The sequence below is a fragment of the Rhinopithecus roxellana genome, chromosome 7 (genome assembly GCF_007565055.1).
Source record: "Rhinopithecus roxellana isolate Shanxi Qingling chromosome 7, ASM756505v1, whole genome shotgun sequence".
Classification (NCBI taxonomy): domain Eukaryota; kingdom Metazoa; phylum Chordata; class Mammalia; order Primates; family Cercopithecidae; genus Rhinopithecus; species Rhinopithecus roxellana.
Genome location: NC_044555.1, coordinates 64855953 through 64883645, shown reverse-complemented (window position 1 = coordinate 64883645; position 27693 = coordinate 64855953).

The window sequence follows — 27693 nt, the reverse complement described above, 5'->3', positions numbered from 1 at the left end:
CCAAATTGCTTCTCACAATTGACCCCAACCCTGAGTGTGGAGGGGCGGTCTACCTCCACAAACCATACTGGAGAATGGGGAAGCGATCCCCCAAGGGAAAAATCAAAATCCTTTTGCTTGTAAGAATTGAGAAAAGCTGGAGAGACAACCTAAGCTGGTGTATTAGTGCATTCTCGCACCGCTATAAAGACATACTGAGACTGGGTAATTTATAAAGAAAAGGCATTTAATGGGCTCATGATTCCACAGAATGTACAGCATGCATGCGTGGGGAGGCCTCAGGAAACTTACAATCATGTCAGAAGGCAAATGGGAAGAAGGCACATCTACATGGCAGGAGCAGGAGGAAGAGAGTGAAGGGGGAAGTGCTACACACTTTCAAACAACAAGATCTTGTGAGAACTCACTCACTATCACACTGACATGAGAACTTCAAGGGGGAAATCCACCCACTTGATCCAATCAGTCAACTCCCACCAGTTTCCTCCCCCAACATTAGTGAATACTATTCAGCATGAGATTTGGGTGGGGACACAGAGCTAAACTATATTGGTTGGATTGTCCCACAAGAAGCCTAAGAATATGCCCAGGGCACAAACAAAGCAGGAGAAACAAAGATGATTTTTAAAAGAAGCAATTTTATTTTTAATATATATATTAAAAAGCATTGACGTTATCATAATGGGAAAACTTGGAACATTGTTTTCATTGTAATTGTTTCATAGTTGAGCACTATTTTTACTGTGAATAGCACATGGGATTGTGTACAGCACACTGTAATCTTTTCAGTGCTTGAAGGTCCCTAAAATCTTAATACAACCCTCTGGGCAATCAACAAAGTACACCTCCTCCAGCTGCAGCCATGACCTCCAGCATAGTGTTCTGTGTTCCTTGAGGGCAGAATCACTGGAAAGGGGTAGGAATGAGTAAAGTGGTCTTTGGTTTTATCTATCTGCAGGTTCTTGTGAGTTTGGTTAACGTGGATCAGTCCTGCCTAAGCTGATGATCCCTGAGAGAGCTAAAAGTGTTGATTTCTGAGTCAGCCATGATGAGGCCCAGACCTCCACCAAGGGGATCACAGGCAGACACAGACCCTGAGAGAGCCGTACCTCCCTCTCTTCCTCAGCACTCTTGGTGGCCACAGGACTCCTACTTAACTCAGTCAAAATGAGGCTCAATAGAAGAAGAAAGTCTAGAAGGAAATACAACCAGTCGTTAGCAATGGTTATCTTTGAGTGCAGAGATAGTGATTTTTATTCATTTATTCTGCAAATATCTATTGACAGCCTACATTGTACCAGGCACTTTTCTAGACACTGAGTATAGCAGAGTACAAAGCAGAAATAAACCACCTGCCTTCATAGAGCTCACATTCGAGTGAAAGGCGACAGATAATAAACCAAATAAATAAGCAAAATCTATAGTATGACAGAGATAAGACTAGGAAGAAAAAGAGATCTGGGGAAATGAATGGGGAATTGGAAGAGGAGAGAGATTGCAAATTTAATTAAGTGTCCAGCGAAGACCTCACCAGGAAGGTGGCATTTGAATAAAGGCATGAAAAACACTCAGGAGCGGGCTATATGGCTGTTTAAGGGAAGAGTGCTCCAGTCAGGGGAGAGGACCAGTGCAAAGGCCTTGAGGCAGGCTATGCCAAGATGGTCCAGGAGCAGCAAAGAGGCCAGTGCAGCTGGGACAAACTTTTGGTGGGAGTGGGAGAGTAATAGATGAAGCCAGAGGTGAGGAAGAGTGGGGCAGACTATGGGACTGCACAGAACCTTGTAAGGACTTCAGCTTTTGCACCGAGGAGGGGGGTATTGGAGAGTTATGGGCAAGGAGTGCCTCTATATGGTTTAGGGTTTAAAGAATCCCTCTGGCCGTTCTGTTGAGGATGGACTATGTATCAGCAAGGGAGGAACAGGAAGACTGATGGGGCCATTGTAAAAGCAGGTACAATGACAGTTTGACTAGGGCGGCAGTGGTGGAGGCTGCAAGAAGGAGTCATATTCTAGATAGATTTCCTTCTTTATTCATGTTTCACTACTTTCTACAGTTCCCCCAATGAAAGTGTAGGAAAGAAGACAAATCAAAGCTACATGCATTAATTAATTGGGGTGCACAGTGAGTTGCTGATATGGTTTGGCTCTACGTCCCCAAACAAATCTCATGTTGAATTGTAATTCCCAGTGTTGGAGTTGGGGCCTGGTGGGAGGTGATTGAATCATGGGGGTTGTTTCTAATGGTTTAGCACCATCCCCCTAGTACTGTCTTGAGACAGAGTGCTCATGAGATCTGGTTGTTTTAAAGTGTAGCATTTCCCCCTTCACTCGCTCTCTCCTGCTCCACCATGTGAAGATGTACCTGCTTCCCCTTTCTCCCCTTTGCCTTCTGCCATGATTGTAAGTTTCCTGAGGCCTCCCAAGCCATGCTTCCTGTATAGCCTGCAGAGCTGTGAGTCAATTAACCCTCTTTTCTTCATAAATTACCCATCTTAGGTAGTTCTTTTTTTTGTTATTGTTGACAGTGTCTTGCTCTGTCGCCAGGCTGGAGTGCAGTGGTGCGATCTCAGCTTGCTGCAACTTCCGCCTCCTGGGTTCAAGCGATTCCCCTGCCTCAGCCTATCAAGTAGCTGGGACTACAGGCACGCACCACCATGCCCAGCTAATATTTGTATTTTAGTAGAGACGGGGTTGACCAAGATCGTCTTGATCTCCTGACCTCATGATCCACCTGCCTCGGCCTCCCAAAGTGCTGAGATTATAGGGGTGAGCCACCGAGCCTGGCCTCAGGTAGTTCTTTATAGCAATGTGAGAATGAACTAATGCAATTGCTATAAGTCTCATTTGCTATAAGTCTCATTGCTGTTGTGAGCATGGAGACAGCTCTATCCTGGAGCCCTGGGCTTGGGGCACCCAGAGAAGACAGGAGGGCTTCATACCAAGGGTGGCTTTCCCAGCACCACATCCAGCCCTCCTGCTCACCACAGGGCAGCTGTGACATATTCATCCAATGAAGAGGTCACCAGGGGAAGGTCACCATTGAGCGGAAGGTGACACGGGGGCTGGGTCTCTCACAGTTCTCCTTTCTCCATCCTCCTCAGCAGAGACTATAGGGCCAGGAGGAGGTGATGTGGTGGCAACATGGACCTAGTCCCACTGAACACATAATGCTGGGGAACACTGAACAGTTGTGGGAGTATCTGGACCTATAACAGGGCCCTGTGACTTAGCCCTATGAGGGCTGTGCCTGTGCTTCTGCTCCTTTGCCTGTCGATGATGGAGAACTGTCCAGTGATCACCCGCACAGAGGTTGGTCTGCCATCCTCTTGCAAGGTTAATGCCTGTAGTCCCACTCTCTGCTGGAGGTGCTGTCCTCTATAGGAGCCACTAGCCACATATGGCTTTTTAAATTGAAATATAAATTAAGAATAAATAGAACGAAACAATCAGTTTCTCAGTCCTACTGGCCACATTTGAAGTGTTCAGTAGGGACCTGCAGCTGGGAGGCCACTATATTGAATAGCACAAATCTAGACCATTTCCATTATCATAGAAAGTTCTGTTGGACAGTGCTGAGTTAGAGGATGGGACAGGCTGTTTGACATTTACTTGCTGATGCTCACAATAAACTGGCCACCCCAGGGGTAAGGCTTGTGGGGTGGGGCAGTGTGCCATCAGGGAATTCTACTCAATGCCTGTCTCTTCATTCCTCCACAGCCTTCATGGTTCAACTCAAATGTCACTTCCTCTGTGAATGACTCACTCCATTCCTGAGCTCCCATGACACTCACAAATACAAATAAGATACTATCCCATGCATGGAATTATGTAGAATCATGTATGTTGCAGTCTGTCCCCATGAGACTGTCAAGTCTTTCGATGGCAGTGACTGTGCCTTATTTAGCTGTGTATAGCCAAAGTTTGCGGATGCTCAATAAATGTCTGTTGCATTACACATCACAGAGCCCTCTCTCCCTCCATGACTGTGTGTTCGCACAGGTCACTTAACCTCTCTGAGCTCCAGCTGTATTGGCGTTAAAATGTAGGTGCCTGGGACTGGTTATATTATTGAGACATGCAGTGAAAACCATGCATAAGATTAACAGAAGCTTCTTTGGGTGTGAGAATAGATCTTGGTAGCAGGCATGTTTCTTCCACTCACCAGCTGTGTGACCCTGAGCAATGTACTCAACAGCTCTGAGCCTTTTAATTCCCACTTGTAACGAGGAAGTGAGGGGAGTTATTATAGAAGTGGTGCTGGGAACAGGGCTTGGGATATCATGGGGGCTTACTACCCATTAAAACCTAACCTATTTGCAGATAAAACCACAAGGTATCTGGAAACACAGGTTGGCAGTCCTGGGACAGCCCGGGGCAGGGCTTGGAGCTGGAACTCCCCCCAGTACATGGCAGGCTGCCTCCGCGAGTTGTTCTTCTCAATGCCCCTGATGGTGGTGGTGAGCATAATTCATCCCTGCTCACAGTTAATGGCTGGTGACATTTTGAAGACGGCTGCCTGGCTTTGGCTTTGCTGGCAGCAGGAGGATTTAAATATGCCCAATTGATGTCAGGTTCCAAGAAATACAAAACACAATTGCACACAGCACCTGAGAGCAGACACAAAGTCACAAGAGTGAGATGAAGGCTCTTAGATTTCCCCGCAAACCCCTGACCTTGCCCCCAGGGACTGAGATGTGGTGGCCAGAGGGGTTCATCTGTCCTACCTGTTCGGACACGCTGAAATGGTGGGCCAATTTGCCATGGACAGAAGCATTTCGTGGGAACTTGGGAATTAAAATTCCACATGTCTGGAATCGATATTCTATGCTGGTGCAAAAATTCACTTTTCGAGAGAAAGGATGTAGCTCTCCGAATTCTTGGGTGAAGTAAACCACATATTTGTGGGATTAAGGGGATTTCCCTGCTTATAAATTTCACCCAGCAGTGGGTGGGTAGAGGGTGTGGAGGAGGTTGGTGGGGGAGGGGCAGAGGACTGGAGACTCTGAGTCCCACTGGAGACCCTCGATCACAGCATTTCACTGGAGGCCAGCACGCCAGAGTGAGCATCAGACCTGTGTGATTTTTCTGATGGGAATGACACAAAAAGGTGGCCTGGAGTACTTGGGTTGGCAGAAGCAGCCAGAAATGACTCTAATGTCAGGCAGGCTGTTTAGGTAAGCACCATAAACAGCTAGGCCCCTTTCTGACACCAACATTAGCTACTGCATCTTAAAAGAAAGCAAAATGGACAGATTTACAGGATACTTTTTTTCCCCTTAGACTTGCTACTGAGTGTGTGTCTCTGCTCATTTTGTTCTGCTTCATGGGGACAAATTCGGATCAATGACCTTGAATGTATCAGGCTCTTTCACACGGGGCAGAGCCAATTTGGACTGACTCCCAGCCGGTGTCCTTCACCCTTTCCCCTTCCTCACAGGCCCTCCCAGGCACTTTTTCCTTTGGGGAGAGAAACCCTGGCAGAAGCCCTTAAGAGCTGGCAGGAGGCCCGTATCCCGGGCAGGATCACTGAAGCTTCCCTAGACTGCTAGTCCGGGGAGGGCCAAGACTGGAAGTGAAATACATTTCTTGGTGTCAGCCTGTTCCCTAATGGGTAACAGTTGATATCGCAGAATCAGCCTGATGATTTGGCATGATTAGAAGGCGCCGCTTCTTAGGCGGGCCTGGGGATCATGGCTTGAGTGTGGAATTAGCTCTCAGCCCCCCAGGGAGGGAGCCAAACCCCGCTAGAGAGAAGCCCCCACTCCCACTAAGGAAGCAGAGGTAATAACTAATAACCTTCCCTCCACCCCGCCTTCCCCTAACCTTGTCGTGAACCGTGGTTGTTTTGTTCAAAGAAGTGCTCGTGCAACCAGGCTCACTTTAATGAAAAGCAGACCCTTGGCTCACCGTTGCCCCTCCTTGGGCAACAGAGATAAAAACCTAATGGCATGTCAGATCCTTGATGGCAAACTCGCCAGGAAAACAAAATTATCAGGGTAGAGCGGAGGCAGCGGACCGTATCTGCTTTTGTACCATAAAATAACATAACCCGATGACCCCCTCATTTGCTGAAGGGGCACCCGGCTGGAAACACGGAGGCCTCTCACAAAAGTTCCCGCTGCCTGTCACGGCCACAAGTCGGCTTCGAAACAACCTTGCTCCCAGCTCTCTTTTCTTCCCCTCCCCTCAGGCATCTCAGCCCTCATTTCGAATTTCCAAGGCACAAGCCCTTGATGACAACACGTTTATCACCACACAAATTGTGAGACTCTTGACAGGAAAAGGTCTTCAGAAGGTTTCCTGTGCAGACACACGCACCCACCCACACACACTCTACTCCACACTGAAAAACAAAATTCCCAAACTATCTCTATCAGATAACAAAGTCAAAAAGTCCCTTACCTATCAGGTCACTGAAAGACTCTCTTGACAATTCACACAATGATGTTTAATTGCATCCAAGAGATGTTTTGAAACAATGTCAGAAGTTGAAGAATGGTGAAAGTCCTTTAAGAACAACACTGTTGTCAGAAGAGCATAGTGACCTCAAGAAAACTTTCCTGAGTCATGAGGCTGGCTGCCATGGCTACTTCTCTCTTTCTTCTTCTCTCCCTCCTTCCACCTGTCACAAACATTTACAGAGCATACATCATGAGCCAAGGTCCAAGATAGGTTCTGGAGAAACATCCTTAAGCAAGACAGGAATGATCCCTGACTAATAATTTCTGACCACTCATCTGTAGCAGAGCTGCTTCTTGCCCCCCAACATCCAATATCACTTTCTTTCTCAATAATAAAATCCCCAATTTTTAGCTAAGCATGTGGGTTCCCATAACAAAAAATACATGTCCCAGCCTCCCTTTCAGCAAGGTGCAATCATGGGACTAAGTTCTAACTAATGGGATGTAAGCAGAAGTATTGTGTGACATTTCCAGGAAGTGTTATTAAAGCGAGGGAAGCATACCATTTCCTCCATCTTCCTCCTTGTGGGTTGGAATGTGGGTATGATGGCTGGAATTCAAGCAGCCATATTTTACCATGAGGTAGATATCATGAATGGCTAATGGTAGAAGAGCAAGATAGAGCCTTCAATTGTAGAATCACTTTGGAAAACCGGCAATCTTCTACAAAATTAAACATGTACCTATACTATACTCAGCAATTCTATTCCCACTCATTACCCAAGAGAAATGAAAACCTATCTCCACATCTCCACACACAGATTTGCACACAAATGTTGGTAACAATTTTTTTTCATAATAATCCCAAGCTGGAAACAACCTAAATGTCCATCAACGTCCATCAACAGGTGAATAAATAAATGATAGTGTATTCATACTATGGAAGACATATAAAAAAGAACTACTGATACAGCAACATCAGTGAATCCCAAAAGCATTATATTGAGTGAAAGAAGCCAGAAACAAAGGAATAGCTACTGTATGACTCCATTTATATGGAATTCTAGAACAGGCAAATCCATTTCCTGGTGATAAATGTCAAATCACCTGGAGAGGGGCACAAAGAAACTTCTGAGCTGATACAAATGTTCTCTTTTGGTTGGGCAGTTAATTGTGTGGTGCAAACATTTGTCAAAATTCATCAGGATCTGTGTATTTCACCGCACGCAAATTATACAATAGTAATGACAATGATATTGATAATAATAATGGTCTAGTCCTTTTGACTTTGTCATGCCACCTTTTCAGCCCTCAACTGTCCACCTCTGAACCTTATTTATTATGAGAGAAAGAAACTTCAGCCAATCTTCTCTGGCATTTTCTATCACTTTTAGCTAATCCTGTCTTGACAGCACTACATCTTCTCCATGCCAGTCACCGGTCATGCAGCTGACTCCTCTCTCTGAGCAGTAAAGTCCACAAGGGAGTAGGTCCCAGGAGCTATGACACAGGTGGAATTTGACAGCAAGGTTAATCCAAGTGCTCAGTTTTGAAAAGTCTCACTCTGGCCCTTGTTCCAGGATTTCCCCAGCCTGAACACACAGCCAAGTCTCCTCGCTCATTCTCAGCCCACTCAGGAGAGTAGAGCATTGCAGACTCCGTGCCCTCACACCTGGCAGCCCATTTGGCAAGCAGGATCCCACCCTGTGGGGTTCACTTTGGTCAGCCGATTATTCTTGAATGCCGGTACTAGGACTATTCTTAGCACACCGTCAATCCCCAGGAGACTCTGAAGATGCACGCGGCTGAGTAACAGCTGCATCGCGGCTATTACCGATGCCATTATCATCATCATTATTGCAGAGATTCAGCTTTTGTGGTATGCCAATCAGGGGATGTTTGGGGGCCTTTTCCATAATTGGAAGAACCAGTCCAGGGCACGCGTGGGTTTCAATTCAGAGTGGGTGTGACCTCACGGGAAGCATATTTTCTTGTACATAGATAGGGCTGGCATTTCTGGTCCAGTAGGCAACTGCCTGTGTGGAGGGATTTCAGGTTGATCTTCTCTCCTTCTCTCCTATCTTGCCCAGTCCTGCCACCTCTGTCCCACCAAGTAGTCCCCTCACCAGCAACCACAAATTCTACAATTAGAGATTAATTCCTTTGACTTTACATTTTCTCTGCCATTAAAATGCAAATCCTCCTGCTAGCTTTCCAAGAATTGTATTTTATTTCTTTTTCTTTTTATTCCCATTTTTCCCTTTTAAAATAAGGAGGTAGAATACATAAAGGGCCTCATGAGAGGTCATTATTGTGGAAGGAAAAGCATGAAGAAAATGGAGATGGGGCAAGGTCAGTGAAGACAAAACAACAAGAATGGCGAGCACTTCTTGTGTTTCCAGTATGCCCTGGCTGTCGGCTCACATGATGTTATGAGAGTGACCCTCTTCCTGAAGTTTTCTTTAACAAACGCTGGGTGCATACTATATACCCAGGCACTGTAGCAACAGCTGTATGAAACTTAACTCGTTTCATTCTCATGTTAACCCCAAGAGGGGAGTTTATTAGTATCCACAGATTATAGAGAAGGAAACTGAGGCACAGAGAGATTAAGTAACTTGTTCAAGGTCACATGGCTGTTATGTAGCAGTGCTGGGATCCCAATCTCTGCCATCTCGCTGCTGAGGCTGTGCTCGTAAGAATTTTTATGTAACTATAAAAGAGCAGATTATTGCTCTGCCATCATTGGATGATCTCAATTGCCCAGATATCCTGCTTTTTTTTTTTTTTTTTTTGAGACAGGGTCTTACTCTGTCACCCAGGCTGGAGTGTAGTGGCACGATCTCGGCTCACCACAACCTCCACCTCCCAGGCTCAAGGCTCAACCTCCCGAGTAGCTGGGATTATAGGCGTGCACCACCATGACTGGCTAATTTTTGTATTTTTAAGTAGCTGGGATTATAGGCGCGCACCACCATGCCTGGCTAATTTTTGTATTTTTAAGTAGCTGGGATTATAGGCACGCACCACCATGCCTGGCTAATTTTTGTATTTTTAGTAGAGACGAGTTTCACCATGTTGGCCAGGCTGGTCTTAAACTCCTGACCTCAAATGATCCACCCGCCTCAGCCTCCTAAAGTGCTGGGATTATAGGTGTAAGCCACTGCATCCAGCCGATATCTTGCTTTTTTACTCATACAGTATTTCTTTCAAATAGATACTATTATAAATTTTTTACAATGAGATGTTCTCATTGTAAGGATGCACCCACATATTCCCAGCATTTCACTTTCCTCCCAATATACTTTTCCAAAGGAAAAAGATGTGGTATCTGTTTCCTTTTTTTTTTTTTTTAAAGTCTACAAACAAAACACCAGGAAAGTAACAAAAAACCCCAACTAGTGGATGCTGTGCCATCAGCTCAGAGACATCAGAACCCAGGGTGCATCCCCTCAGGCCTCTGTGATACATTTTCTGAGATTTTAAGGTGAGGGTTCTTAAACAACAAGAGGGGAGAAACCTAAAAATATTTTTCAACCTAGAGATGCCACAGGTGAAGAAAGGAGACCCCACCCCAAGGAGCGGAGAGGACAAATATTGAAGTGTTTTTGATGGGAGAAAAGCCAATGTGTAGAACAGGTCTCTTGTGTTAGCTGTGGCAGCTGTGGAAGGTGCTGGAAGCTGTCGGCTCCAGCACTGGCACTTCTATAGACCTAGGCAGTTGGGAGCCTGCCAAGGCCGGGAGTTGGGGGTGACATTTTGGAGAACAACACCTGGAGCCTTTTTTCCCCAAGAAATAAAAACCACATGTGTAACTAAGGGGAAGCAGACTATTCCACAGAGAATTTCCTGTTCATACCTGGGTGGAATTGGAATATTCTGTGAACTTTGTTCCAGCCTCTGTGTCCTTATGCTAATGACACTGGTGTTTCATTGTTTGCAGAGGCCACAGGAAGGAACTGTTCATGCTTTGGAAAGATGGACCAGGTTTAGGCAGGGGTGAGATAGAAGCAAAAGGACACAAGCTCCTGGTGGGTGCAGGGAAGAGGCAGGACTCTGAACTGAATACAGGCCCTGCTCCAGTGATAGGAGCTCTGATGACATCCATGGCTTCCTGCCCCTGTAGCCCTCTGCTCCCTTACTAAATGGGGCTGCCAATCTCTGACCTGACTGCCTGCCCTTTCCTCAGGGCCAGGGATCAGTGGAGGCCAACATATCACTTGATCCTTCCCTGAAATGTCTCTCCCAATCTGTAGCCACATCAGTTTAGCCTAGAGTCCCTCAAAACTTGCTACCAACAAAAACCTCTTCCCACCCCAACCCTGTTACCCCTTCACACTCCCCCATTTTCAAGGCCTCTGCTGTCTGTTGCCACTCTCAGAATTCAGAGAGAACTTCTATGCCTTTTCATAGGTGTTCTACTGCCCAGAGCCTGCCCTATCCAGTGTGTGAATCTCCTGTGGCCCAGATCCAACCTGTCCCATGCTACAGGAGTCTTCTTTCTAATTGAGGTTCCAGATGAACTGAACTCATAAGTGAATAGGCATCTATGTGCACTTTATCTCATGTCAGGCCCCTTAACCATCCTCGGAGACAGATACCATTGTTCCTGTCCAAATAACCTGGATACCTGGGGCTCAGAGATGTCAGAGCACTTGGTCATGAGCTATAGCAACCTTTCTCAAAGTGGGTTCGGTGGAACACTAATAACATGGTGAAAAAAGAGTCAGAAAACATCATTTCACATACTAGGCCTCCCAACTGGATTCAAAATGGACATACTCATTAAAGGCTCTGAGACCTGTCTCACATCTTTAAAAAGATGAATTGACATCCCCCGACCACCTCTAACATTCCAACTCTTTTTCATCTTATTTTAAAAACACAGCATTTCCCTAACTTATTTGACCATAGAACATTTTCTCCATGTAGCTTGGAGATTAAATTACCATACAACAAAAATTCACTCCATCTCTCTAAATCTTCATGGGAAGAGTAAACTTCCTTGTCTCATTAATGAAAGGCTTGGCCATGTGACTGGCTTTGCCCAATGGGATGAAGGTGGGGGTGATCTTGTGCCAGTTTCAAGCCTAGGCTTCAAAAAATATCACATGTTTCCATTTGCCCTTTTTTGACTTTCTGTGCTCAATGAGAAAAGCACACCCCAGGGGGCTGCTGCCTCACCATCCTGATCCCTGGAATGAGACACATGGAACATAGCTACTCCAGACAACCTGCAGATGCACAAGTGAAGAATAAATGCTGATCATTGTATGCCACTGAGGTTTGGGATTGTTTGTTACACAGCATCATTGATAATGATGCTGATACACAAATATACCAGTCCTATTTAATATGCCATAGAATTATAGTACTCAATGGAATCCTCTTTGGAAAATGCTGAGTTGAAGTCAGTAAATGGCCAATCCAGAGTTGTACTCAAGGCTTCTAAAGCCAAATTTCTAAGGCCTGCTTTTCTCACTGCATCAAGCTAACAGATATGAGTAACATCTGCCTCCAAGGTTGAAAAAGCTGCCCTGAGACAGTGTGATTTTGGGGATTTTTTTAATGCAACAAGAAATACAGGGGATGGGGTAGGTGATGTTCATGGAGTCTCCAGTCTGGCACTCTGAGGCAGGTCTGGAGCCCTCGGGCAGGTGTACCAGAGGCAGGAAACATGTGCTGCTGTGGTCCCTCCCAGGCCAAATCCTTGGAAGCACTGCATCACAGAGGTTCTCATCTCAGACTCTTAGCACTGCTTTTGAGTTCTTTCTTTCCTTAAACCTGCAGAAGCTACATTATTTTCCAAGGTCCTTGTCAGTAGCCTAAATTCATACCAACTTGCTGAGTTGGTAAAAAGTGCAGAATTGATGGTACAGAAAGACATTAAACAACCTACAACCCTTTAGACCATGTCTACAGATCATCTGTAGCCTCCACTGAAGAAACATTTCATTAAATCCTTGCAGTTTCTCCCCAAAGAGTAGGAATGCCCTTCTGTCTTTTAAAAACAGATGGAGGCCTGGCATGATTTTCATTCCAGCTGGGACAGTGGATTCACCTGAGCTAAGCTCCAGAGAGGGTTGGCTAATCTTCATTCAAGAAATACACCTTGAGTACCCTAGGCCATGGAGAAGCTGGAATACACCATGTCTGCAGGGAGTGGGTACAATCCCAGCCCAGAGGGGAGAGAGGCAGGCCAATGACAACTACAGTGCAATGTGCTGAAGGAGTGTGTAAGTCTGAAGGTTCTTTGTAGGCAGAAAAGTACCTATCAGGGGCCATCCGTATATGAAGGTAATTGTGAAGCCCCCCTCCACCCTAACAAATAGTGGCTACAGGGCTACCCTCACAGGTAAAGTGGTATAATGTGCACAGAATGGGACTGATTCATTATATATGGGGTGAAGCTTCACCCTGTGATGGTGATTGGCTGACAGAAGAGTGAATGCGCTCCAAAATGCCAGCTTCAGCTGAATAGGGGTGTGCCCTGAGAGGCAGCCCTGGAATGAGATAGGAAATTAGGAAATGCTAAGTTAACAAATCAAATCCCTTATCTCGTGCTCTGTTTGGAAAGAGACTATGAAAAGAAAGAGGCTAATCAGCCATGTAGGCCTCCGGAAAAGTGAGACCTTGTGGCAGAGGCCGGAGGGACCCACTGAATAACTCCAGGGGAAAGAGTGCCTTGGCTCAGGATCCTTGAGTGTGTTAGTTTCCTTGGTCCCTTGGGTAAGATCAGGGCTCTGGGACTTGGGTGACTTGAGCAAGGTAACCAGGACACAGCATGTTGAGGAGGCACTCACAGTCAGGGTTGTAGAAGTTCAGTGTTAGCACTCGAGAGTGAGTGCTTTCTTAAGTCTTGTGCCCTGGCTGTCTCACTGCCTCACTTGAGCCCTAGCCTTGGCAAAGAGGCTCAAAGCAGCAGGTCCATGAGTAGAAGGTGTGTTTTGAATCTAGCCTCTGCCACTTATTATTTCTGTAATCTTGAGCCAGTTCCTTAACTCTCTCAGCTCCAGCTTCCCCTTCTGTGAAATAGGGATGCAGTTTCGATCTCACAAGGGGATACAGGAGGATGATGCTTGCAGAGTACTAAATGTGCAGCCTCCAGTAGATAATTATTATTGGCTTGGAAAGATATCCTCTCCACGAGGGGAGAGTCCTTATTCAGCATTATCTGAGAGATGTCTCTTAACGTCATTGTAGTGGAGGCTGTAATGTGCCACCCGGGTTTCCCTTCAGGACCACAGGACTGCTTCCTCCAGCTGCTGAGAGAGCCACTTGGCATAAAAGCCTCAGCAGTCTACCTCCTGTGGGAATTGCCTCAACTGAAGAGAGCTACTTTGTTCAAGGTCCACTCACTTCCTGGGGCAGCCTACATCCAATGACTGGCCATGTATGGGTATAAAGGCCCTGACCTCTTGCCCCAACTTGGGACTACTCTGAAGGGCCATCTCAGCTCCAAAGGCCCCAGGGTGTCAGCTGAGGCCTCTCGGTGGAGGGATTGTAGCCCAAGATCCTTCTCTCCTCTGCTTTGCTTCCCTCGCACCCCTGCAGGCTCTCCTCCGTAAACTTCTTGCATGTCATGTGGTAACTCACCTGGGGAGTCCACTCACAGGGGAGCACAGCCTGCGATAATCATTTCACCCCTTCCTTGTATTTCTGTGCTCACCATATTAATCAGGATTCTTTTGGTTGTAAACTTAGGCAAAAAACCAGTGCTTCAGATCACAGAATCCCCAGAAAGTTGAAAGCTGGGGAGAGCAGGGAAACCGTTGGTCTCCTTTCCACTATGACTCTTTCTGTAAGTGCATGTTACTCTCTCTCACCTGTAGACCACTTCTACTACATGGTGAAATATGTGCCTGCTCAGATCTTCCCAATTCTGCACTTTAAATTCCAGACCACTTGAGAAACACTGACTCATTTCAAGTTTAGAAAACTCCAGAGAAGACTTGTGATTGGCCCATCTTGGGTCAGGGGTCATCCTGAACCAATTAACAGACCCCAGTGACCATGTTAAAAAGTACTCACTCCCAAGAGAACTACCATGTTTTGGCAGTTAACAGACGAAGAAAAAAAAATAAGAGTTTGGCTGATAAAGAGAAAAGCACCCATTAGTGGAGATTGTTGTCAGATTTTTGGTTGCATGGCATCTGAACACCTTCTATCTGAATCTAGGTGGGAGGTAGAGCCCACCTGTCACTTGAGCAGCTAAAAATGCATGGCACTTGCTGTAGCAGACACTGTTGTGCCCACGAATAAGTGCTTGGCACTCACCACTCCTGTATATGCTAATGTAAGCACGTGTAACTCTCAATACAGACAAGGTTAGATGGGCAGGGAAGTTGACTTCGCTCAGGAGTTAATGCCACCCTCAAACAATGATGGGTGGGAACTGGTCAATCAAAACTCCAGTTTCCCTGCCCCTCAGGTAGGATAACTCCAAGACAATCTATACTATCTCCTAGAGGTCCCCAACAAGAACGAGCCCCAGTTGCCCACAGCGGTGACATGCCTACAGTTTCATGACCTGTCCTTTATCAGCTTCTCTCTTTTCCTATCTCAATACCCCACTTCCTGCTGGCACTTCCTGGAATAATTCCCAAGTAAGTTATCCTTATCTCAGAGTTTTTACCAGGAGAAACCCAAACTAATACACTTACCTTCTCAATCTTCCTGGTGGTCAGGTCATGCATATGTGACATAGACTCAGCCAGTCAGATATACCTGCCATAGATTGGAATCGGCAGCTAGGAACAGTGGGAAATCCTTTCTGGCAGTAGCCATGGTGGCTATAACATCCAGATCCCAGCAGGCACCAGTGAACAAAGGAGTCATGTCTGTCAGTTGTTGGCAGTACAAGCTAGTGTTCTCATTGGCTTGGGTCTGCCTCCCCAGCTGCTCTCTGACCTCTACCTGCTTTTCAAGGCTTGTTCAGCAGTTTTATCAGCAACTTGGCAAATCACCTAATATTGCTTCAACAATTCCTTCAATGCTCCAATTAAGTCAGACTTTGGCTGCCATCAGCAAATATGGCCACCCATATCACTTGTTCATAGGCAGAGAATGTGAAGTCAGGCTGGTGAGAAGGTCTGGCATCACTCTGCATTAGTCTGATTAGTCATCATGGCTTGCATATTTAAGTCTCTGTTGAGCTGGATGAGTGAGTTGATCCATTCTTGGGGTGCTGAGAGCATCCAGTTTCCGAGGCTGCCCAGCTGAAGATCTGACTGCCACCCACAGTGGATTCACCAAAACGCCACCTCAGAGGAGAATGAACAGGTTTCAACCTGGGTGACCATCAGATTCTTCCCAGACATCACTTTCCTGCATTCCTCAGAATCAAGGCCCTTTGTATTTGAAAGAGTAGCACCAAGATTCCCCCACCATCACCGAATCAGAGCCACTCACAGGTGAGGTTCCCTTTTCAGAGCAACACAACAAGTGCAGAGAGCTAGGTAAAGAGCCAGTGGGAAAATTTGTGGATACTCTCTCCAGAGGAGAATAAGCACAGAAAGCCAAATGTGCAGCTTTGAGCTGCTACTAAAACCTCAGTGTGGGGAAGAGAGAAAAAAAGGCAGATCTTTTCTTGCTTTTCTGCGTTCTTCCTGGCCTTGATCAAATTAACATTGCTAAGTGCCAGTCTTGTCTGAACATATGCAGAAGAAACATTAGAATAGAATAGAGTAAGAGTAGAATAGAATAGAATGGAATGGAATGGAATGGAATGGAATGGAATGGAATGGAATGGAATAGAATAGAATAGAATAGAATAGAATAGAATAGAATAGAATAGAATAGAATAGAACAAACTGAGTTCATGATACAGGCAAACAATACCATCTTGCTGCTTCGTGATTCCTGCTTCAGTCTTCTCTTTCTTCCATGAAACAAATGCCCTGTAACTTTACCACCCTCAAAGAGGGTGAAAATAAGCAAAGCTACTCGGGAGGCTGAGGCAGGAGAATGGCGGGAACCCGGGAGGCGGAGCTTGCAGTGAGCTGAGATCTGGCCACTGCACTCCAGCCTGGGTGACAGAGCAAGACTCCGTCTCAAAAAAAAAAAAAAGAAAGTTCCCTTGTTGCCTCCAGGTGACTGTGGGAGGTAAGTCAGAAAGGCGCGCTTCCGCTGAAGCCGCATTTACACACTGACACACTCCTCTCTTGTTAATATTTGCATTGAACAAGCCATTTTCTGTGCTGACATTTTGCATCTAGTTAAATGCCAGCAAATCCAGAGAGATGTGGCTTTGACCTGTGGTTCTGCCCTTTTGGACAAGCGTCTGATGCTGTGGTACTTTCATTCTAATTTCTTATATTCCACATTTTGAATTCTTTCATCTCTAATATTTTTAACTGGATGAAATGCTTCAGACTTAATATTATCTCTGCTGAATACTTAATTGAGAAATGTTGTTAAAAAGGCATTTGGCTTAAATGATCTAAGTGTATGCATAGATATTTCTTTTCTGACAGTAAAGTGGCTTTGAAAGATTTTTGTTATTATTAGGAAATTAAAAAAAAATTTGCCTTAAAATGTTTAGTGTAGCATTTTTTTTTTTGAGTGCATGGCTTTGCTAACCATGAGGGAGAAATTGCTATTGAGGATTTCAAAAGTCTAGGGAGACAGCAGGATGTAGCGATGGAATTGTATGGGCTCTGGAAGAAATAAATCTTCAAACCGGGCACCCTGTACTCACTACATCTTGGATATGAGGAAATGAGGTGCAGAGAAGTTACGGGGCTTTCTACCTGTCACGGTGGTCCAAGGTTTTCAATGCCAGGTCTAATTCCATGGCTTCTTCATGGCTTTGAGGTGGGGATGGGGCGAGGACACACTCCTCTTCCAGTTTACTCCACAAGCCCTGCTCTGTAGTTCTGAGATCACATTCTGTGGCCACAGCTGAGGGCCAGGAGGCATGGACAGTCAGCCAAGCTAAGTTCCTTCTAACACTTTGGCATTGGGACACAATGAGTTTAGTTGGTCTTCTTAGTCCGATGCTTGCTCCGGGCAGCAATACACTACTAGTCTTATGCAGGAGTGTGTGCAGAGGCCCGGAGCCTGTATCCTGGTAGGTTAGAAGGCCCTGACCTCAGCTCTTACCCTTCCAGCTCTTGGCTGCCATTTCTTCTGAGATCTGCTTGTACTGCATGCCCTTGAGGCCTGTGACTAGCCTCAGCTTCTTTACCTAAAGCCTCTTTCCTTTAGCTAGCTCTGGGTCTTTTATTTTCTGAAGTCAAGCAATCTCTGATTAAGTAGTATAGTCCTCTGAATTCCAGTAGAGTTACAAACCAGACTGCTCTAAAGCAGTTCTATTTTCTTAGCAACTTGCATCCTCAAATATATGTTTTCATCAAAAGAAGAAAAGGGTTTTTTAATAGATAAAGTTTCACATGTTATGGTTCACGCAACTTTAAAATTTTGGTCAGGCCATAGAATTCAGGCTTTGGAAACCCAAGAACAATGTGGAAATTCTCCTTTAAATCTCTTTTATTTTCCTTTTCCTTTCTTGGTTCTGAAGAATTTCTACATGCTTACATTCTGGTAATTCCAAATTCATAAGGTCTGTACCTTGGCTTCCTATTCCATTCATTCAATCATTCAATCAACCATTTATTCATTCAACAAACCCTCATTACCTACTAAGCACCTGGTATTGTATTGTGTGCTGTGAATTCAGAGATTAGTAGGAAAATTTCTTCAGGGTATTCAGTTATTGGGGGAAGCAAACAGGAAATTGCTGAGTATAGCAGAATAAAATGCTCTGGTGGAGGTGGTTACAAGGTTTTCTGGAAGCACAGAGAAGAGGCATGGGACATGGCAGGTACTTCACTTATCTGAGTAGAGCTGGGGGAAGATAGGAAACACCTCCAAGAAGTGAAGCTTGAGCTGAGGCTTGATGGCTAAGTATGTCAGTTCTTCAGAATGTCAATGTGGGAAGCAGACACCTAGATGGAATTAGACACCTGTGAAGGATACATGAAAGAAGCAGGAGGAGGTGAGGAGGACCTTCAGACAGGGAGGCAGGTGTAACCCTGTGGAAGGAGAAGGGAAGGAAGAAGGGGTGGTTTGGGAGAGCCTCAGCTGGCAGCACAACTCTGAGAAAGTCTCAGCCAGGCTGATGGGAATCCCCAGAGCACAGACTGCCCATCAGAAAGGTCCCATGTAAGGCAGGAATCACCCAGGGCTAGTCCTGACCACCTCTCCTCCCCGTGCTTTGTCATGGGTGGGAACAGCCTGGAGAGAGGGTTGCCCCCAGCAGGAATTCTGCAGTGGATCCTGAAGGTGTGGCACTCAGAGGCTGTCAGATGATTACATTACTCCCAAGGTATTTTCCACTGAAAGGAGGTCTGGCCAGTGCCCTCCCATGGCTGCCACACTAAATGAAGCTTACCCTGGTGGAGAAGATGGAGAAAGATGTTTCCAGCAGGAATGAATAGCATGAGCAAAGGCCTGATGGCAAGAGTGAGCATGACAAAAGAACACACAATGGGGAAAGGACAATTTTTTTAAATAAATGATGCTGTGAAGACTGGATATCCACATACAGAAGAGTGAAATTAGACCCTTATCTCATACCATACACAAAAATTAATGCAAAATGGATGGATGAAAGGTTTCAATGTAAAACCTGAAACTATAAAACTACCAGAAGAAAACATAAGGGAAAAGTTTCATGACATTGGTTTGGGCAAAGATTTTTTCAGTATAACCCCAAAAGCACAGGTAACAAAAGCAAAAATAGACAAATGACGTTGCATCAAACTAAAAAGCTTCTGCACACCAAAGGAAACAATTAACAGGGTGAAGGGAGAAAACATTTGCAAACCATAATCTGACAAGGAGTTAATATTCAAAATACATAAAAATGCAAACAACTTAATAGCATGAAAACGAATAACTCTATTAAAAATGGGCAAAACTGTTGGGTACGGTGGCTCATGCCTGTAATCCCAGCACTTTGGGAGGCTGAGGCCGGTGGATCATTTGAGGTCAGGAGGTCAAGATCAGCCTGACCAACATGGTGAAACCCCGTCTCTACTAATAGTACAAAAATTAGCCAAGAGTGGTGGTACATGCCTGTAATCCCAGCTACTCGGGAGGCTGAGGCAGGAGAATTGCTTGAACATGAGAGGCGGAGGTTGCAGTGAGCTGAGATCGTGCCACTGCACTCCAGCCTGGGCGACAGAATGAGACTCCGTCTAAAAAAAAAAAAAACAAAAGCGCAAAACACCTGTATAGACATTTATTAAAAGAAGATACACAAATGACCAACAGGTAGATGATAAAATGTTCAACACCACCAATCATCAGAGAAATGAAAATCAAAACCGCAGTGAGATATAATCTTACACTTGTTAGAATGGCTACTATCAGAATACCCAAGTATAACAAATGTTGCAGAGGATGTGGAGAAAAGGGAACCATCTTACACTGCTGGGGGGAATGTAAATTAGTACAGCCAATATGGAAAACAGTATGGAGTTTCCTCAAAAAAAAAAACTAAAATAGAACTACCATAGGATCTGGCAACCCCACTGCTGGGTATATATCCAAATGAAATTATATCAGCATATCAAAGAGATGTCTGAACTTCCGTGTTTATTGCAGTGCTATTCACAATAGCCACATATGGAATCAACCTTAGTGTCCATCAACAGATGAATGGATAAAAGAAATATGGTATACATACACAATGGAATGCTATCCAGCCTTAAAAAAGAAAGGAATCTTGTCATTTGTGACAACATGGATGAAACTGGAGGACATTATGCTAAGTGAAATAAGTCAGTCGCAGAAAAACTGCATGATCTCACTTTTATGTGGAATCTAAAAACGTTAAACCCATAGAAGCAAAGAGTATAATGGTGGTTACTGGGGGCTATGGGATTGGGGAAATGGGGAGATGCTGGTCAAAGGGTACAAAGTTTCAGTTAGACAGTAGGAATAAGTTCTGGAGACCTAATGTACAGCATAGGGACTACAGTTAGCAATATTGCATTGTATACCTGAAATTTGCTAAGAGAATAGAACTTAATTATTCTCACCCAAAAAAGGCAACTGTGTGAGATGATGGATATGTTAATTAGTTTGATTATGGTAATCATTTCATAATGTATACATGTATCAAAACATCACATTGTATACATTAAGCACATACAATTTTTATTTGTCAATTATATCTCATTAAAGCTAGAAAAAGAAAAAAAGAGTGAGTGTGGCAAGCTTGGGAGAATCGCAGGTAGTTCAGTGGACCAGAGGGAAGTTTGACTTTAGGCTTAATATAAAGGGAATAACTGAAAGCTTAAAACAAGGAGAATGACAGAGACAAATCTCCTTGACTGGGAGTCTGAAATGTTTACTGAAGCTGGGTTGTGCGATGGATATTTTCAGCCCCCAAATGTACCGTCTCTTCCTTATGACTAAAGGTGCCTGCCAATTGGGTGGGAAGACTCACACACTACTATCGTATATTGAGCACCCAATATGTACCTGGCACTATGAAGCCCCAGTCCTATAGTAACTCATTTAACCCTTTCTATAATCCTGTAGAGAAGGTCCTGTTATGTCTGCATTCACAACTGTGGAAACTGAGGCACAGAGAGGTGTAGTAACTTGCCCAAGGGCACATAGCTGAGAATTCTGGGACTGAACACACTCTGTCCCCAAGCCTCCACTCTCAACTGACATATTCATGTTTTTTCAAAATTTTGTCTCTCTAGAGAGGCTTGCAAGTGAAAAATTGTCCCATAAGCATCTCCCACTAGCCCCCATCAGCCTATATAAGAAGGCTGCTTAGAAATGTGAGGGGGTTATACAGATGTGTGTGGGGGTGGGGGGTCATCTGGAGGGAAACAGTGTTTTTTCTCCTCCTAGATTCCACTTCCCACCACATCCCTGCCACCAACCAAATAGGGTCTTCAGGAGAAGTGCTCTTATCTGTGCAATAGAGCCCGCCAGAAGTGGCACCTGGTGACCCTCTTCAGAGGCTTGATTCTGTGCTGCAGAAACCTATGGACCTGCTCAACCTGTGCACTGGAATTCTAGGGATAGCCTGAGCTGTCCCTAGGAGTCTGGGAGCATTCTCCAGCAGAGAACAGCAACTGCCTCCTGCCTGGAGAATCTGAAAGGAGGAAGGGGGGCTGGAATCTCCTGTGATGGCAGGTGAGGGAAAGAGGGCAGAAAAGGGTAACAAAACTGCACTCCTAGAAGTTGGAATGGCAAGGGCGAGTGAGCTTCCGGAGACTAAGTGACTTCTGTAGAAGGTAACTGGGTTGGCACTGTTTCAAAGAGTCCCTACCCAAGAGAGCTGCCTCCTGGAGTGAGGGGTCCCAGCAGAGGGAGGTTGTGAGGGTGAACCAGACTGGGCAGGAGTTGAGAGGGTGCCTTGTTACTGTACAGTCTTATAGTAACTCATGTAAACCTCACAACAATCCTATAGAGAAGCTCCTGTTAGGTCCGCAACAGAGACAGTGCAGTGCGAAGGATGTTTCGAGGCCTCCCAAACACCTATGGAAATGCCTCAGGAGGGGGCATCATTTGGGAGCCTTCCTAGAGACAGCCAATGATGGGATTATTACAGGGTGGACAGGGAAGTATGACTGTACTCTTTTCTCCCACCTCTCTGCTCAGACTCCAATGTATCAGAGAAAACAGGAAGACCAAGAAACAGCCAAGGAGAGGGGCTGAGGAATGAGAGATGGAGGAGGCAACAGATTGTCCTTCCCATTGCCAAACCTTAGGCCGAGTCTGAGGGGATCAGACTGGGCAATTGAATCCTCAGAGGTTCCTGGAAGGTATGGGTGCTGAGTAAGATGTCAAGGGATAGGGAAGAGGGAGCTGGTGGTGACAGGTGCGAATGCAGATGTTGGAGCAACAGTCTGTTTCCTATTACTATCCCATCAATTTCAGTCCATCTAACAGGCTAGTTTTACATGCATCTACTGACCAGCCACATATACAATTAGTCCTTTGAGGAACAGGATACTATTATCCTCATTTCACAAATGAGGACACTGAAGCTTAGAGAATTTAGGGTACTTGCCCCAAATCTTTAAATTCAATCACTTCCTTATTGGTTAACTTCATAAATTTAGGATTTTTTATGTCATAAAATAGGAAATGACCACACTTATGATGTCAGTGCAAAGTCTAGTGAGGCTCTGAGCAGGAGTGGGAAGGCACACCTGGCGGTGGGCCCCTCCTGTGGCAGGGGGGCTGTAAGGTTGGAGGTAGTCTAATTGCCATCCTGATAACTTAGCCTCAGCTGGGGATGGGCATGTGGACACATAGAATGATTTCACCTCTTATTTTCATGGTGACTGATGCCAGTGGGCAGTCAGTTGTGGGAGAGGCATGGCAGGGAGGGCGCTGTGTAGAATTCACAGCATGCCTGGAAGCTACCCACTCTCCCATCCACCTTAGCAGGCTCCAGAGAGAGCAGCCTTTGCCTTCCCACATTCCCTTTAGGCTCCTCTGTGATCTGTTATGATCCACAGATGTGCACACACACACATATGCACACAAATGCCAACACATGCACATGCATGTACAATCATGAATACATGAACACACATGTACATGTGCACGCATATGAGCACAAACACATGCATACATAAGTGTCTACAAACTGGCATGCACACACATGCACACATGCAAATGCAGACCCACACGCCCGTGTACATGCACACACATATGCATGCAGACACATGTGCATACAGGCACACCCCAAAGAGAGGCACACACACATGTGCACCCACACCCAGGAATGCACGTCCATGCATAAGCATACATGCATGCATGCAAGCTGCTTTTTGTAGCAATCTACAAATCAGTTTCATGACCTTGTAGACGTACCTCCTCTATGAGTCAAGGTGGCATAGTAAGCTCAGAAGGAATATTTTCCTTCCTGAGGTAGCTGGGTTTCCCCTGAGGAAATGATTCAGAAAAATGTTTCCTTCCCAAATCAGAACAAATCAGAAGGGAAATTTTATGCCAAAATATTTGTTTTCTTGACATGGAGACAAGTGAAGCAGCCCGCTCATCCATCTGTGCCCTTGGTTCTTCTACCTCATAGTGCTTGATGCGTGCAGCTGCATGGCTCCAGGCCCTGGCTGGATGGGTGCCCTCTCACAGGGCTCCATCATGAGCCAGATTGGGCGGCCACCCTGCAGAGAAAGACCTGGACCAATGTGTATCCTTACTGAGCATGGTTATTTGATCCCTGTTATAGCTCATTCCTTCTGTTCTTAGGACTACTTAGGAATTGAATGTGCTGAGACTGCCTCTCAAAGAAGCCCCTCCTTAAATGAATCCAGGAGGGAAGTTCTGAAGACTGTGGTCTATGCTAAAGGAATGCAGATATTTATAAATGGTCATCTGCAGTGAATGAACCAAGTCCAAATGACAGTCAAGGAGAACTGTAAACAGAGGAAAAGAGGGCTGAACCCACGCTTCCAGGGAAGAAAGAAGAAAGAGAGAAAGGGAAAGAGAAGAGAAGAGAAGAGAAAGAGAGAGAGAATGAGACAGAAAGAGAGAGAGAGATAGAAAGAGAGAGACTGACTTCTGGAATCAATCAAGGGAAGTCTGGAAATGGTGGATGGATGTAATAGAAATCCCCAAGCCAAGTGTGAACAGGTGACAGGTCTCTCTCAGGCCAAGGGTCTAGACTCTGTAGCCAAGCACTGAGCACCAAATGTGAACATGATAAAGTTGTCAGTCAAAAGAAACTGCTTGCCTATTGTCTGGTAAGCTGCACCTTGAACAACCAGCTGGAGTGGTGGTTCTGGAGTAGCTGCCTCTTCTGGCCTGGAATGTATACAAACACCATGAAAAAGGCCCAGAGCTGGACAGGCAAGGGGTCTTTCCCTGGGGAGAGCAGACCACCCACACCATTTGGGAGACTACTTTAGGCTCATCCAGGAGGCCTTTTGATGTGTCTGTTATACTGAAGATAGTGTTCTGAGGTCCCCAATCTTTCTTTATGTTGTTGGCTGTTGTACAAAAAGCAAACATCAGGAGAGAGAAAAACTGTTTTAACTCAAGTAATAGCCTAAGACTAAAAATGAAATCAATTCAGGGTTATTAACAAGAATCTATCAGATCTTCTGCAAAAAGAGAAAAAAAGAGGGAGAGAGAAAGAGGAGAAGGGGAAAGTGGGGGAAGGGAAAAAGGAAGAGACGGATGAAAAGAGAGAATGGAGGAAGGAGCGAGGGTGAAGGAGGGAGAAAGGAAGGAGTATGAGAAAAATCAGCACAGATCATCTTTAGTGCATATTAAAAACAATATAGGAAGTTTTTTATGCCCATAAAAACTGCCTTTTCCCATTTGTGTTGACTATGTGGCCCTCAAGGTCTAGTGTTATATTCTCTCACTTTTGATAAACACATGGTAGCAAGATACAAAAACAAAAGCAAGAAAAAACCCAATACAGCCATGTGGATAAAGGACTACTAATATTTAATCTGAATGTTAAGGGCAATAGGGATGGGTGGAGACTGTGGCTAACTGGTACACATCAACCCTATCTAAAGGGGGAAGTCACCATTTGGCACCAGGCTGCTGTTGCTTTGAGTGAATGCAGAGCCTATATTGTCAGATCTGATTTTGTAAGAGATACTGAAAATTCAGTTTTATGTGAAATCTCCAACTTTTAAAGTATTGAACCAGTTCTTTGTAAAGTCCATCCAGGCTCCATTTATATTGGGGAATTCTGGTTTGTCACCTGAGCCCTAAAAGGCCAACTGAAATATTAAAACTGTGACAGCTATTCCTCTTCTCAAATTCTCCACTTCCCCCCCACCCCCCCAGGCATAGTAGCAGAAACAGGTTGGTGTTTTAGATGTTGGCATAATCAGGACTTTTAAATTAAGTAAAATAAGCAAAGTGGTTTTCTTTTTTAAACACTGTAGCCATGTTTAAATATATCCCCCATGTTCTTTGGCACTCTTCCCATTGCACGGTGGCATCTATTATGCCCTCTCCTCTCGAATCTGGGTGAGCTTGTGACTGCTTTGAACAATTGATTATGGAGAAACTGATACCATGTGACTTCTAGGCCGGGTCACAAAAGGTCATGAAGCTTTTGCCTGATTCCCCTGGAACGTTTCTTGAATGCTTGTTCTTGGAGTGTTCAGCCTCTCATGATCCTCAGGACAGTCTCAGAACCCAGTAACTATGTTGAGAGAAGCCTGAGCCCTATGGAGTAGTCATGCTTAGGCACTCTACTGGACAGCCCCAGCTCAGCTCCCAGTCAGCAGCCAGCCACTGGTCTAGAATTGCATCCTCCTACTTTTGAAAAAGACATGATACCAAGATAAATGTTTTTCTGACTAAAATGAAAACAAAAGCAAGAAAAAATCATGGACATCCAGCCTTGTTGAACCTCCAGAAGACTAGCTCCAGCCACCACCTGGCTATGATGGTTGGAGAGACCCCAAGTGAAAAACAGCTGGCTGAGTCCACTCAATTCACAGAACCTAAGAGACAATAACATTGTTTTAAGTCCCTAAGTCTTAGGGTGGTTTGTTAAATAGCAACAGTAACTGGCAGAAGCATCTACTCTAGTCGGTATAAGCATGAAGGGCTAGAATGAGATCCCTCTAGCACAGTAGCCTCATTTAGTGCTCGACTCATTGGCATTTGTTGTGTTCTTGCCCCAATTCTCATGGCGCTGGAGGGAGGGGCAAGGCATTCCGCAGGAAACCTAAGCATCAGCTAGCTGGGAGGGCTGCCAAGCAGGCTAGGGGAACCCCAGCTTGGAGCAACCTCCACGTGAGGCAATTAAAATGTGAAATGTAACCTTTAAGGAAAGAGCCTGACTTTACCTTTGCATCTTGGAGACTTGGGATGCAGAAGACCTGTCAAGTCCTGTCCTCTCCCCCCGCCCCATTCTCTCCCCAGCCCTGATCACGTTTCTGTCTTATGTTTGGACACAGGACTCAGACTTGTGTACACATGGAGAACAGCGTCTGGCGCCGAGAACACAGAGTGGCTGAGAGCTGGTGTTTCTCCTCTTAGGAAAAAAAAAATGACAGGGAAAGAAAGGAAAGCAGGAGAAAAGAAAAGAAGAGAGAGAAGAAGGTTAAAAAGAGGGAGGGAGGGAAGGAAGGGGTAGGGAAGGAAAGGAAGAGGTAAAGAAGGAGGAAGAGGAAGAGATGGAGAGAAGAAAGGAAGGAAAAGGGAGGGAGGAAAAGTAAAAGAGGGAGGAAGGGAGAAAAGGAAGAAGGGAAAGAAGGAAAAAAGGAAGAAGAGAGGAATGGAAGGAAGAAGGGAAGGGAAAGAGGGAGACAGGTAAAGAGGGAGGGAGGGAAATAAGGAAGAGGGAGAAGGAGGAAGAAAATGGGGAAGGAGCAAAAGATGGAAGAAAGGAAGGAAAGAAGAAGGGAGGGAAGGAGGAGGGAGGAAGAAGGGGGGAAGGAAGAATAGAGGAAATGAAGGAAGGTACAGGGAAGGGGAAAAAGGAAGAAGAGGAAGAAAAGAGGGAGGGGAGAAGGAGAAAGAAAAGGAGAGAGGAAAGAAGGAGGGAGGGAGGGAGGGAAGGAAGACAGGAAGGAAACCCAAACGTCGAGGTAGCACTGTGTGTTTGGATTTCTTGCTTTACTGAAGTATTACCTTCATCAGAAGCAGATGGACTGAATCACGTCAAAGTCTACCTAGGCAGGAAGCATTGTTTTAATTTACCCAGGTCACGGCAAATATATTGTCATTCAGCATGTGAAACTGTTTTGAACTTACAAGGAGTAACCCAGCAACAGCAATTACCCCACGTGTCCGTTGTGCTCTGATGATACAAATGCAACTGGAATGGAGTCTCATAATTTCACAAGATGACAAAAAATTGAATTCTGATGTTTTACCTCCACCTGCGAATGAGCAGGGAGGTGCTGAGAGGACAGCTGAATACACAAATTCCTTGGGCCCATGGGCACTGTACAGAGGCCGGCTGTACCGGAGCAAGCTTGCCCTCCTCTCAACCTCAGGCCAGCAGCCAATGCAGAGCAGCCCCACTGCGGGCTTTTGTCTGCTGAGAGCACACCCCCTGCATTTCTTATCAGATTTACTGCGACAAGGACCCGGAGAAAAGCAAGATGCTGGTAAGAGATCATCAATTCAGACCCCACTATTCAGAAATTTGGATTCATTTTTTTTTGTCACGGAGAACTAGAACTGATGTGAATCTTGGCACTATCCTTGAAAAAAAAATCATTCATAATAACACAACAATAATATATAACATTTACTGAGTTCTGACTCTGAACGAGGTACTGTCTGGAGTGCTCTTCATGGATATC